The following is a 13,198-nucleotide window of genomic DNA, read 5'->3' on the forward strand; positions in this document are numbered from 1 at the left end:
AGAATTTACAACCTTCTTAGCTCACCACCACAATCATTCTCTGAGCAGTAGCTGTTTCTCTCCTTTTAGACCCCCACTTCCCATGATGCCCATGAGATATTTTTTAGGCACTGTACTAGGATCCACTGAGCAAGTTCCCACCACTGATATTTTCTCATTATCCCATTTCCTGTGGTATTCTAGAATAATTAACAAGAGTCCTCAGGGGATCGCCCCCCCCCAGTCTCCAAAAATCAGTAACACAAAGTGTCGGGGGATCACCCCAGTGCACACTTATGCAAAATATGAATGAAACTGGTCAACTGATTCTTGAGATATCCCACTAACAAGCAAAAACAGACAGAAGGATGCACATGATGATTGCTATATCCCCCCATATTTCATACCGGGGGCTAAAAATGGACAATTTCCTTTTCAAACAACCTCCATTCAGGAAGAAGCAACTATTGAATGAAGGGAAAAAAGAGGACAACCTCAAAATATGCAGAAAGATGGAAAAGAAAATTCAACTCTCACTGCACCCCCTAATGAGAGAGAGAGAGAGGCATTCTATCCATTCCATTATTCTCTGTGTAAGGTTTTTCCATCCATCCATCCATTTTCTGTACCCACTGACTACAATTAAAGGTCACATGAGGGGTGGGGTGGGGGTGGAGCGCTTCCCGGCAGTCATAGGGCATTTTTTTTTCTGAAACTGCTATTTTTTACTTCACTACATTTGAAAGTCAAATCACTCCAATGTGTTTGTCAGCTTTTAAATTCAGATTCACAACACAAAATACAATCAGTAAATAAAGTCTGTTTATTTGAAAAATGATTAACTGATACACAAGATTTATAACAATGCCTCACATTTACCCACTGATGTCAGGTTGCTGCCATTCAGAGTGGCTTTCAGAGTTTTTATGGGGATTTGAACCGAGGGTCTTCTGGTCACAAACCTACCACTTTAACCACTTGACCATCACCTCCCACTATGTTGTTGGGTTGCCCATAATTCTCCACCAACAACCATAGGTCACACAGATGTTCATTAGTGCAGAAGTACAATCTGTCTTTTCCTCTCCTCTGGAGTATCACTGCACAGAGTCATCAGAAAAAAAAAAGCAGTCACTGTAAAAATGAACTCTGAATGTTTTTAAAGCAATTGCAGTTCACTGCAAAAAAGCTAAAAAAGACTTGTTTAAAGAAAATTAGACTTAATTTGTGTCAAAATAGAAAAATAATCTTTTCAAGCATTTTTACAAAAGAAAAAAATGTCTTATTTTGGGAAAAATGTATCTCACTTTTTTCTTCACAAGTTTTTCTAGCTAATATCAAGCTGCGTTTAACCATTAACAGGGAAAGGCAATGGATTACAAAGGAAGTAAGATTGCTTTCCTTATTTTAAAACTGTGGCTAATCTTAAAATAAGAATTCTGTCTACTTTTAAGGCACATTTTGATTATTCAGTACCTAGACATTTTGCTAGTTTTGAGAATTCTAACCAAGTATTTTTTTCTTATCCCACTTGCAGATTTTTTTTCTTTTCTTTTTTTTTTTTTGGCTTAATACAAGACAATTTGGCTAGATTTTTTGTCTTATTTTGAGAGGGTCAGTTTTTACAGTGTTAGAGGAAAACAAGTCTAATTATTTCCAGCTTTCTGCAGCATTTCACTTAATTTCTTTCTTTCACGTTAGTAACTGTGTTGATGAATAAAACAGGTAGATCCACTCCCTCTACTGACACAATTGTAGGCATGTTTCAATGTTATTTAATGGGGCATAACTTTTCTTCACAGTATTTCTCTCCTTCCTGAGCGTGATGCTGCATGATGCCTTTGCTGTCTCCTGCAGGGAGAAGGTGCCAAACAGAGGACTTGAGAAAGTCAGTCACTTTCCATTTGTGTTGCTCACAGAGAGTTCATCCTATCTTCATTACTGCATCTCCTGGCAGCACTTCATGATTCCGCAAATTCTCTGACAGCTGAGTGGTGCACACGCACGGGGCGCCCACATACACGTATAGCTCATGATGCTCTGTGCCACAAATGCATGTCATGAATGCACATACAGTGACTTTATTAAACCTGGAAAAATAAAAACTTGGTAAATAATTCTGTTTTTTGCAAAGCAGTGTCAAAAAATTATTTAAACCCTGTGTGACAGTAAGGTGAGAAGCAGAAGAAGCTTTTTTTAACTTCAAAAGAAACAGTGTTGAATAAAATGTCATCTGATGAAAAGCAAGCACACAATACTAGCTTCTGAAATCAATCATTTAAATTAAGGTCCTGACCTCATTTACAGGGGTATTTTAGAAAATGTTCCTCTTTCTATGGGTTTTGACCTTTTATCCTGCACAAAAACTGCGTTTTAGGTCTCTGACAACACTGCTGTTGCAAAACTGCTTCCAAGATGTAGATTTTCAGAAAGTCCTTACCAGAGTTTACATGTAGACAAAGAAAAGTGAGTTTTTGTTATTGTATCCAGGATTCCGAAAGTTCAACATGGGTTAGGGTTATATCACCGCCTATTGCATTGGCATCCTCTTGACAGAGCTTGACAATGTGTTGTGTTTTCATGTGGATGGAGATATGTTTTTCAAACGGTGCTTGTGTTAATAAGATTTTTTTTAAATCCCTGTTTTCCAAAAAAAAAAAAAAAAAAAACCTGTATACTTGTGGATCTAACTTTGTTACCCTCACACAGAAGGTGTGTGCATGGCGTGTTAGTGGCAGCTGTCGTGGTTGTGGGCTTACAGCTGGGTTTCCACAACACAATTTTTATGTTACTCCTCTACACTGTGCGACTATCTTTTCGTTTGACCTCTGCAATTTTTCTCCCCTCCAGGATTCCCTGTAGCACCGTTTTTGCCAAGCTACTGCGTCTTGTTACTTGGCTATACATCTCAGGATCCTCAGCTTCTCTGTTGAGATCTTCATGGGGGGCAGTATGGTCTCAAATGGTCTTGCAGACATGTTCGTTGGTGATGGGACCCAGATACAAGAATACCCATGATGCTGTGACACAGTGCAACTGGAAAGTATTCATAACACTTCACTTTTTCCACATTTTGTTATGTTACAGCCTTATTGCAAAATGGATGAAGTTCATTTTTTCCTCAAATTTCTAAACACAATACCCCATGATAACAATGTCAAAAAGTTTTTTTTTTTAGATTTTTTGCAAATTTATTAAAAAACAAAATCTAAGAAATCACATATACATAAGTATTCACAGCCTTTGCCATGAAGCTCAAAATTTAGCTCTTGTGCATCCTGTTTTCACTGAGATGTTTCTACAGCTTAACTGGAATCCACCTGAGGTAAATTCAGTTGATTGGACATGATTTGGAAAGGCACACAACTGTCTACATATAAGGTCCCACAGTTGACAGTGCATGTCAGAGCACAAACCAAGCATGAAGTCAAGCAAATTGTCTCTAGACCTCTGAGACAGGATTGTCTTGAGGCACAAATCTGGTGAAGGGTACAGAAACATTTCTGCCGCTTTGAAGGTCCCAATGAACACAGCAGCCTCTATTAACCGTAAATAGAAGAAGTTCGGATCCACCCAGACTCTTCCTAGAGCTGGCCACCCTTCTAAACTGAGCGATCGGGGGAGATGGGCCGTAGTCAGGGAGGTGACCAAGAACCCAATGGTCACTCTGTCAGAGATCCAGCATTCCTCTGTGGAGAGAGGAGTACCTTCCAGAAGGACAACCACCTGTGCGACAATCCACCAATCAGGCCTGTATGGTAGAGTGGCCAGATGGACCCACTCCTTAGTCAAAGACACATGGCAGCCCACTTGGAGTTTGCCAAAAGGCACCTGAAGTCCTGTCAGACCACGAGAAACAAAATTCTCTGGTCTGATGAGACAATGATGAAATCTTTGGTGTGAATACCAGGTGGAAGAAATCAGGCACTATCCCTACAGTGAAGCATGGTGGTGGCAGCATCATGCTGTGGGGATGTTTTTCAGCAGCAGGAACTGGGAGACTAGTCAGGATTGAGGGAAAGATGAATGCAGCAATGTACAGAGACGTCCTGGATGAAAACCTGCTCCAGTGTGCTCTTGACCTCAGACTGGGGTGAGGTTCATCTTTCAGCAGGACAATGACCCTAAGCACACAGCCAAGATATCAAAGGAGTGGCTTCAGGACAACTCTGTTAATGTCCTTGAATGGCCCAGCCAGAGCCCAGACCTGAATCTGACTGAACATCTCTGGAGAGATCTGAAAATGGCTGTGCAGCGATGCTCCTCATCCAACCTGATGGAGCTTGAGAAGTGCTGCAAAGACGAATGGACCAAACTGCCCAAAGATAGGTGTACCAAGCTTGTGGCATCATATTCAAGAAGACTTGAGGCCATAATTGCTGCCAAAGGTGCATAAACAAAGTATTGAGCAAATGCTGTGAATACTTATGTACATGTGATTTGTTAGGTTTTTATTTTTTATAAATTTGCAAAAAAAAAAAAATGTTTTCATTTTGTCATTATGGGGTGTTGTGAGTAGAATTTTGAGGGGGGGGGGGGAAATGAATTTTCTCCATTTTGGAATAAGGCATAAAATGTTGTAAAAGTGAAGCGCTGTGAATACATTCCGGATGCACTGTAGCATCTCATTTCCAGTGGCTGGATCATCCTCTGCACTTCTGCTGTGAAGTTCCACATCTCACATGCATGCAGAGAGATTGAAAATATTAAAGCACACAGTAGTCTGACCTTGTATTTCATGATGATGATGTTTTCTCTCCATATTCTAATGAGGTTGGACTGTGCAGTTCATTGTCTGTGCAGCTTGAGCAAGGTCTTGATCCTTCATGAATGATGATTATTGACCCTTCAGTTCTGGCTTCTGAAATGAATAATTGAAATTAAGATCAAATTTGAATTGTACAAGCGCTAGGAGTGTAACAATCAACCATAAAGTTCTCTCTTGTTTCCTGAGGGGTCACCAAATCAGTTCCAAGGTGCCCTTCCTGATGCATCTCCACATTATATGAACAATGGACATGGATGACCAGGGACCTTCCACTCTGTAAACAATCGCAATTAACCACTTGGCCACCACCCCTGTTAGATATGACTGCATCAATACATGGACTCCTGAACTGCTCTAAATGTACTATGACCCGTCTGATGACTAGATTTTAACATTATATATCATTTGAATTAATCATGTTTCACTGCTAAATCTGCATCTTCAAACTCTATTTAAAGTCCACAGATTGGTTCAAGGTATAAACAGAATCACCGTGTCTGATAGTCCTCGGCGGTATAATCAACAAATCTACCTATTTGATCTTTATGTTCTCTTCTAATTTGTTAATGCTGTCAAGTCAGTTGCAAATGGGAAAGTTATGTTATGCTATCAACAGTTGGCTTCTTCTTCTGAGCTTTTTCTACACTGACGTTTCTGCAACTGTACGTGGTGTGAAACCTTTGGACAGAAAGGGAGCAGAGGTAGTGCCAATCTGCTGCACCACAGTAGCAAAAACCACAAGAAGGTCTCTGGTTTTTTAAGAAATATGTATTTGAAGGCAAACAATGCCGCTTTAGGCTTATTATAATTTTCATGGAAAATGATTATCTACATTAAACAAAGAATTGTATTGGATTGCATCGTATCTCATCAAATCAAATTGTTCCATAGAAAAGAAAAAAAGTGTTTCTGAATCATATTGGAACCTGTGTATCTAGGCATGTATCATATCATTTTATTAGGTAGAGTTGACACCCTTAATAAGATGAGAATCTGGGGGCAAGGTTAGACACAAACGCAAGCAGAGAACATATCAAAGTGATAACCAAGAGAGCGAAAGCAGCAAAGCCGCTACATGAAGCACGACCGCTTATTTATGCTCAAATATAAGATCATAAAGCTTATCATCAGTATGTGAGAGCTGCACCGTTGGCTTTCATTTCTGAGGAGATTACATCAGAGGAATTCAGTGAAGATGATGAATGAGTGAGCTGTTAAAAAAAAGTGCTGCCTGACTAACAGTGGAAATTCTGCATCTAAACCTCGGCGGATTAAACAAACAAACAAAAAAAGTGTGGTTATACATGTCCTTGTCTTCAGTGAGTCAGATCAGCACAGAAATGATCTCAGAGTCAGATGACGCACTGCATCAATTTCAGACGCGAGCTCAGTTCATGCAAAGGAAAAAATAACGAAATCACAACCTTTAATAATACATAGGGGAAGCAATCGCACACAAGGAGAAACTCCATCTGCAGGCCACCAGGGAAATAAGTTAAGAAAAAAAAAGAAAGAAGTTATGAGTGAAAATGTCTTTGTCTTAATGAGCCTCTCTGGGTGACTTTTTTTAACAGTGTGTTAGTAAGTTTCTGACATTTTACTCGTTCCAAACAGAAACTGAATGCTAAATTTCCATTGACCCCAAAGCAGCTGTTTTTCTTCCAATAATAACTCTGTCATGTTAGATGAAGAGGCAGATGTGCAGAAATTAATCATTTGTCAATTAAAAAGAAGGAGAAACCTTACAATATCTGTCAACGTCACTTCCTCACAGTGGTTACATCGGAATGGAAAGCACCGGTTATTTGTGCCATGTGGCGTGTGGCATATTGGAAATGTTTTTCCCTTATTGTGTCTAATGATGTGTCAGAAAGACAGGCAGAATGTTGCATCGAGAACAGCTTGGAACTGTATGAGATTTGGGTCATCTGGCAAACAATACTGACATTTTTTGGAAAAAAAAATCACCTTTTACATATTTTGTGGATTTGCCTCATAAAATTCATGGCTACTTTACACTTAAAATTAACACACACATGCCCATGTGTGCACACACACATCTTGAGTAGGTGTGTGGAACAGAAGAAGTGAAGAAGCATAATGTGAAGCCAGCAGCTGTGTTTGCTGAAGTCTCACAGACGAGCTATGATGTATCACTTTCCATTTATTATTTATTTATAGCATTTTTACATTTTTCTTAGATTTTGTTTGCTTGCAAGAGAGTTACTTTGTTGATATTCCCCAGGTTTATGTTCAATTTACCTTCTATTCCCTTTGGTTTTTATTGAGAGTTTTATATATTTGTTAGCTTTTCCATATATTCTCTTACTGTGCACCATGTTTTATGGAACGATCTGTCAGCTGTGATAAAACTGATTCTGTTGAGTCCATTTAAATTCAAACTAAAGATGCACGTCTTCTTTCTGATCTATAATTTTTGAATAGTGTATTATTGACCTGTATGTCTGTGGTACCTATTCGGTCTACAGCAGGGACTTTGATCTATGCCTTCTTTGTCTCTTCAAGATTGGATTACTGTACCATCTTATTTTCTGGCGTACAGCAGTCCAGCACCACCGGTCTCCAACTGGTTCAAAATGCTGCTGGAGTTCTGTCTCTAAGAGAAGAAAGTTTGACCCTTTTACCATTCGCTGTTTTGCAGTCCATAACTCACGCGAGAGGTCAGTTTCAGCAGCGTTCCTGTATCAGGAGCTCAGCACTCGCAGTGTAAACAAACCTCATGAAGTATGGACAATAAGACAACATCGGGGCACGGCAGAAGTCCATCACAGGTGCTACACCTCCTTTTAGATAATTCCCTCAACTTGGGAGAACGTGTCATCATCATAATCGCCCAGCTGTCACCAAATTAAATATTTATTCCACTGAAAAAATGTAAAAATATTCATTATTTGTTTTATATAAAGGTTAAAATAGATCCTTGCCATTTGATATTTTTTAATTTATAAACAACAGAAAAAGGACTTACATTTGGTGTTCCTCACTGGTGCTTTGACATCAAGAGTCCAACACAATCTTTAAATAGGAGTCTAAAATTGTTCTCAGTCAACTTGCAAAAACTAAAAATAATTCTGACAATGTAGTCTGTGATAGTTCAAAAAAAAAAAAAGTGTGTACTTCCTCAGTCCAGCAAAAAAATTGCGTCAGAAATTTGTCCAGGTTTTCATCCTAACAGCTCTTAATGCTTCCACACAGCTTATGGCGTAGTCTGTTATGGATTGGTGGGTGTTTGGCTGGCCCTGTTTTTCTCTGTCTCCCCAGGTGGTTCTGGGGGGGTTATTGTCATGGAGTGGGGGGTGTTTGGCTGGGCCTGCTTTCTCTGTGTCTCCCCAGGTGGGTTGCATTTGGTCCTGAGTTGAGAAGAGGTGAAGTGTGCAGAGGATCAGAGAACCTTACTCATTGCCTGCACCTGCTGCCTGTCTACACATGCAGATCAACAGGAGAACAGCTGGAGTTCATTCCCTGATGAGGCCTGCTGGATTTAAGCCCTAAAGATACAGGGCTTCTTGGCCAGAGGATTACCTTTGTGCCATCCGTGTGAGGCTGACTTGGAGAGATCAGCTTCGTTACAATAGACGCTGAGGACCGCTCCAGGTTTGACGCACGTGTCTGTGAGAGAGGAGAAGTGAGATTCTCAAGCTGTACTGCGCACTTCCTGAGGTACCTTAATGTTTATGGTTTCTAATAATTAACAGCTGTTACGTTGAGCGTGTTACGTTAATTGTTTGGTCCGCTCCTCACCGCCGTTCATGGAAATTGTTGGTTGGCACTTGCTGTGAGGAGCTACCTTTAACGTAAGCCTGGAAGTGTTTGCTTGTGTGAACGTCCCTCTGAGTTGAAGGTTTGGGCTTACTAACCTCGTTCTCCTCTTCACAGACTCGGTAGTCCGTGCAGCCGCCTGGGGGAGTGTCAGCAGGGTTCCTGAGTCCAGAACATTTGTGGCTCCGGTCCATTTGCGCACGCCGTCCTCCCACGCCAGACCGCTGCTCCCTTTTGCACATTATTACACAGTTGGTTAATAAATCTGTTTTCTTTGAACCGCTCTCTGTTCTTTTAACGCTGGGTCCGTTCAGACGCTGGTTCGGGTCCTCCGGGGCGCACCGGCACACAGAACATAGTCGATTTGTTTTGTTTGTGTGTGCGTAAATTAGCTCATTCAATCACCGTCCGTCAGCAAAACAAACTGCACCATATTTAGCTAAATGCCACCCCCACTAATTTGTGCATAGGCAGGGTTTGCAGCATGCAATGGTACAAAATGTATGGAACCAAATTTGCATGGTAAATAGAATCATATTTGCACGCTAAATGCACAGCCCAGTCTCACTTTTTTTCATCCTCCCGTCACGAAATTATTCAAATTTTTGTTTTTTTTAACCCACTATTACTAACCGTACTCCTTCCCCTAACCCTAACCATAACCACCCCCTGCACTTTTAATTATGTGCAGCCATCACAGAATGAATTAGAATGAATTTGTGCTGCCATGATGAAAATTTTGCAGTTTTCGTGACAATATGACAAACCAATAGATTAATGTATATTTTGTGCTGCTGAATCACGACAATCCATGAGATTGGGTTGTAATTGCAATGTAACACAAAAGGGACGAATAATCTATGTCACATGACATACAAAGCACCAAACAAATGACAAGGATCCACTCAGCCATTATATAATGTTTATAGTTTGATCCCAGATAATGCATTTTCCCTTTTTATGGAATGCATTACTAAGAAAACACTGTACGCCATGAGTGACTGATGCTGGATGGGCAGCACAACTCTCCTAACAGCTGCTTGTATGAGATTAAAATCTCCACAAATTGCTGTGTTGTCAAATCTTGCAATTTCCATCATAACCCTATTATTATTTAATGCACATCACAGCCAACAGTGCTGTAAATTCAATCATTTTTTTAAAACCACTAATTTAGTGTCCTTATAGCATGAAACTTTGGCCTCGAGAAGAATATGCAAGTCTGAGTGAATGGAAAAGCTACAAAACCAAAATGTGCCTTCAGTCTCTTCAGCAGGAGAGGAAGAGCAGACTGGTTAAGGTGAAGGAAGATAGAAATGGAAAGAGCTAAAGTTGGGAGCACAGAGAAGTGCAGAATTTTCTACATTGAGCATATGGCTCAGATTTTTTTGTGTGTGTGTGGGAAGCACTGAATAATGAATTTGTAATGAAAGCTAGAGTTTTGGACAGGTTTTAATGCTACTTTAGTCCCAACTGGTACACAAAGTCTGACTTTTTCCTTGATTATACATTACCGACGATTGGCTCAATCCCAATGCAAATGTAAGAATAATGAAACTACATTTCACATTGACGCCATTAATAATTAATATTTGAAAAAGTGTTACACTTTTGGCAGATTACTTTGCAGGAATGCGCTGTATGTACTGTACCAGGCAAACGTTTGGACACACTTTCCCATTTAATTCATTAGAATTAATTTGCAATTCTCTTTTTGGCTTGTAGTACATCTCATGTCTTTGTGAAGCTTGTGGCTCTTTAAATGAAACTAGCCTCAACACCCTGGTGTGAGATTACAGAGACATTTATAAAATTTGCCATGCTCCGACCTCCTCACATCAAAAATGAGGCCCACCCAGAAATAGAAAAGTTGCAGTCCCTTGAATGGCCATTTGACGCTGGCTCCAAAAAAAAGCACATTACCATAGAAGCCCATGATAAAATGTCCAACTTTATAGGAGAAATAAATATGTTTACAGTCTGGTTAAAAAATACAAAAATGGTTTTGGTCTCCATAGGTAGTTTCCTCCTCTGTCACAGCTGTACCTTTTTCTAACTCTTTAAGATGATATAGGCCACAAAGTTATGCATAATTATTGGCATGGTTGTTTTGAGTGACAATCATGCTTGTCATTTTTGAGCATTTTATTCAAAATATCTGCGATAATATGGCTTGTTTTGTGGTTAGTTGTTGTAACACATCATCTCCTGGACATTATGAGCGATACCAGTCACCCTCTGGGCTCCATCATCAGCAACCAGAGGAGCCTCTTCAGCCACAAACTGCCCCTTCCCAAGTGCAGAACCAACAGACTGAAAAACTCCTTTTTTCCTCAGGCCATCAGACTGTACAACTCCTCACTCAGGGGGGAGGAGGAGTAACAGGAAGACAGAGGACGGGAAGGAGAGGAACAGTAGTAGCCAGTAAACCAGTAGTGATCAGTATGTCTGGTATTTATATTTATATCTGCAAGTTGTTTTTATTTTTGTTTTGTTGGTTTTATTTTACTTTCACTATTGATGCACTGTGTGCTTCTTACGCTGTGTGCTGCTGGAACCTCAATTTCCCTGAGGAAGTCTTCCGAAGGGATTAATAAAATTCTGTCTAATCTAATCTAATCTAATCTAATCTAAGATTAATGTTCTTCACTATTTTTGGAGAGTGAAATTTTCATGTGAGTTAATTTATGTTAGCGCCATTAGCAGTGTCTTAGCAGGTATCATAGTTAAGCTGATGTTAGCGCCACTCCTCACGACCCTAACCTTTACTGTTCATTTTTAATATCTCCCCTCAAGCAACCTGTCACGAAAACCACCACTGAGCCCACAAAAATACGCTTTAATAAAACACTTAATAAAATATAATATGCGCATTGAAGGACATATCCTGATCAAAAATGACTCCAAGATTTCTCACAGTATTACTGGAGGTCAGGGTAATGCCGTTCAGAGTAAGGATCTGGTTAGACACCATGTTTCTAAGATTTGTGGGGCCAAGTACAATAACTTCAGTTTTATCTGAATTTAAAAGCAGGAAATTAGAGGTCATCCATGTCTTTATGTCTGAAAGACATTCCTGCAGTTTAACTAATTGGTGTGTGTCCTCTGGCTTCATGGATAGATAAAGCTGGGTATCATCTGCGTAACAATGAAAATTTAAGAAGTGCTTTCTAATAATACTGCCTAAGGGAAGCATGTATAAAGTGAATAAAATCGGTCCTAGCACAGAACCTTGTGGAACTCCATAATTAACCTTAGTCCGTGAAGAAGACTCCCCATTTACAGGAACAAATTGTAATCTATTAGATAAATATGATTCAAACCACTGCAGTGCAGTGCCTTTAATACCTATGGCATGCTCTAATCTCTGTAATAAAATTTTATGGTCAACAGTATCAAAAGCAGCACTGAGGTCTAACAGGACAAGCACAGCGATGAGTCCACTGTCTGAGGCCATAAGAAGATCATTTGTAACCTTCACTAATGCTGTTTCTGTACTATGATGAATTCTGAAACCTGACTGAAACTCTTCAAATAGACCATTCCTCTGCAGATGATCAGTTAGCTGTTTTACAACTACTCTTTCAAGAATTTTTGAGAGAAAAGGAAGGTTGGAGATTGGTCTATAATTAGCTAAGATAGCTGGGTCAAGTGATGGCTTTTTAAGTAATGGTTTAATTACTGCCACCTTAAAAGCCTGTGGTACATAGCCAACTAATAAAGATAGATTGATCATATTTAAGATGGAAGCATTCATTAATGGTAGGGCTTCCTTGAGCAGCCTGGTAGGAATGGGGTCTAATAGACATGTTGATGGTTTAGAGCAGGGGTAGGCAACCTGTTCCAGAAAGAGCCATGAGGGTGCAGGTTTTCTTTGCAGCCACTGACTCCACCAGGTGATTTTACTGATTAATATCACTTTGAGCAGATGGAATCAGTTAATCAGTGAAATCACCTGGTGGAGTCAGTGGTTGCAAAGAAAACCTGCACCCTCATGGCTCTTTCTGGAACAGGTTGCCTACCCCTGGTTTAGAGGAAGTGACTAATGAAAATAACTCAGACAGAACAATCGGAGAGAAAGAGTCTAACCAAATACCAGCATTACTGAAAGCAGCCGAACATAAAGATACAAGTATGTCTTTGGGATGGTTATGAATAATTTTTTCTCTAATAGTTAAAATTTTATTTGCAAAGAAAGTCATGAAGTCATTACTAGTTAAAGTTAAAGGAATACTTGGCTCAATAGAGCTCTGACTCATTGTCAGCCTGGCTACAGTGCTGAAAAGAAACCTGGGGTTGTTCTTATTTTCTTCAATTAGTGATGAATAGTAAGATGTCCTAGCTTTACGGAGGGCTTTTTTATAGAGCAACAGACTCTTTTTCCAGGCTAAATGAAGATCTTCTAAATTAGTGAGATGCCATTTTCTCTCCAGCTTACGGGTCATCTGCTTTAAGCTGCGAGTTTGTAGGTTATACCACGGAGTCAGGCACTTCTGATTTAAGGCTTTCTTTTTCAGAGGAGCTACAGCATCCAGAGGCATATAGTTTTAACTTATGGTTAAAATTTTAACCAAACTAATTTTGGACAAGTTATTTAAATTAACATCACATCTGAAATTTTATGAAGTGAAAATATCAGATATATGTTTTAGTTTCAAAGTAATGCAATAA

Source organism: Thalassophryne amazonica, chromosome 16, assembly GCF_902500255.1.
Source record: "Thalassophryne amazonica chromosome 16, fThaAma1.1, whole genome shotgun sequence".
In the NCBI taxonomy this organism is placed as follows: domain Eukaryota; kingdom Metazoa; phylum Chordata; class Actinopteri; order Batrachoidiformes; family Batrachoididae; genus Thalassophryne; species Thalassophryne amazonica.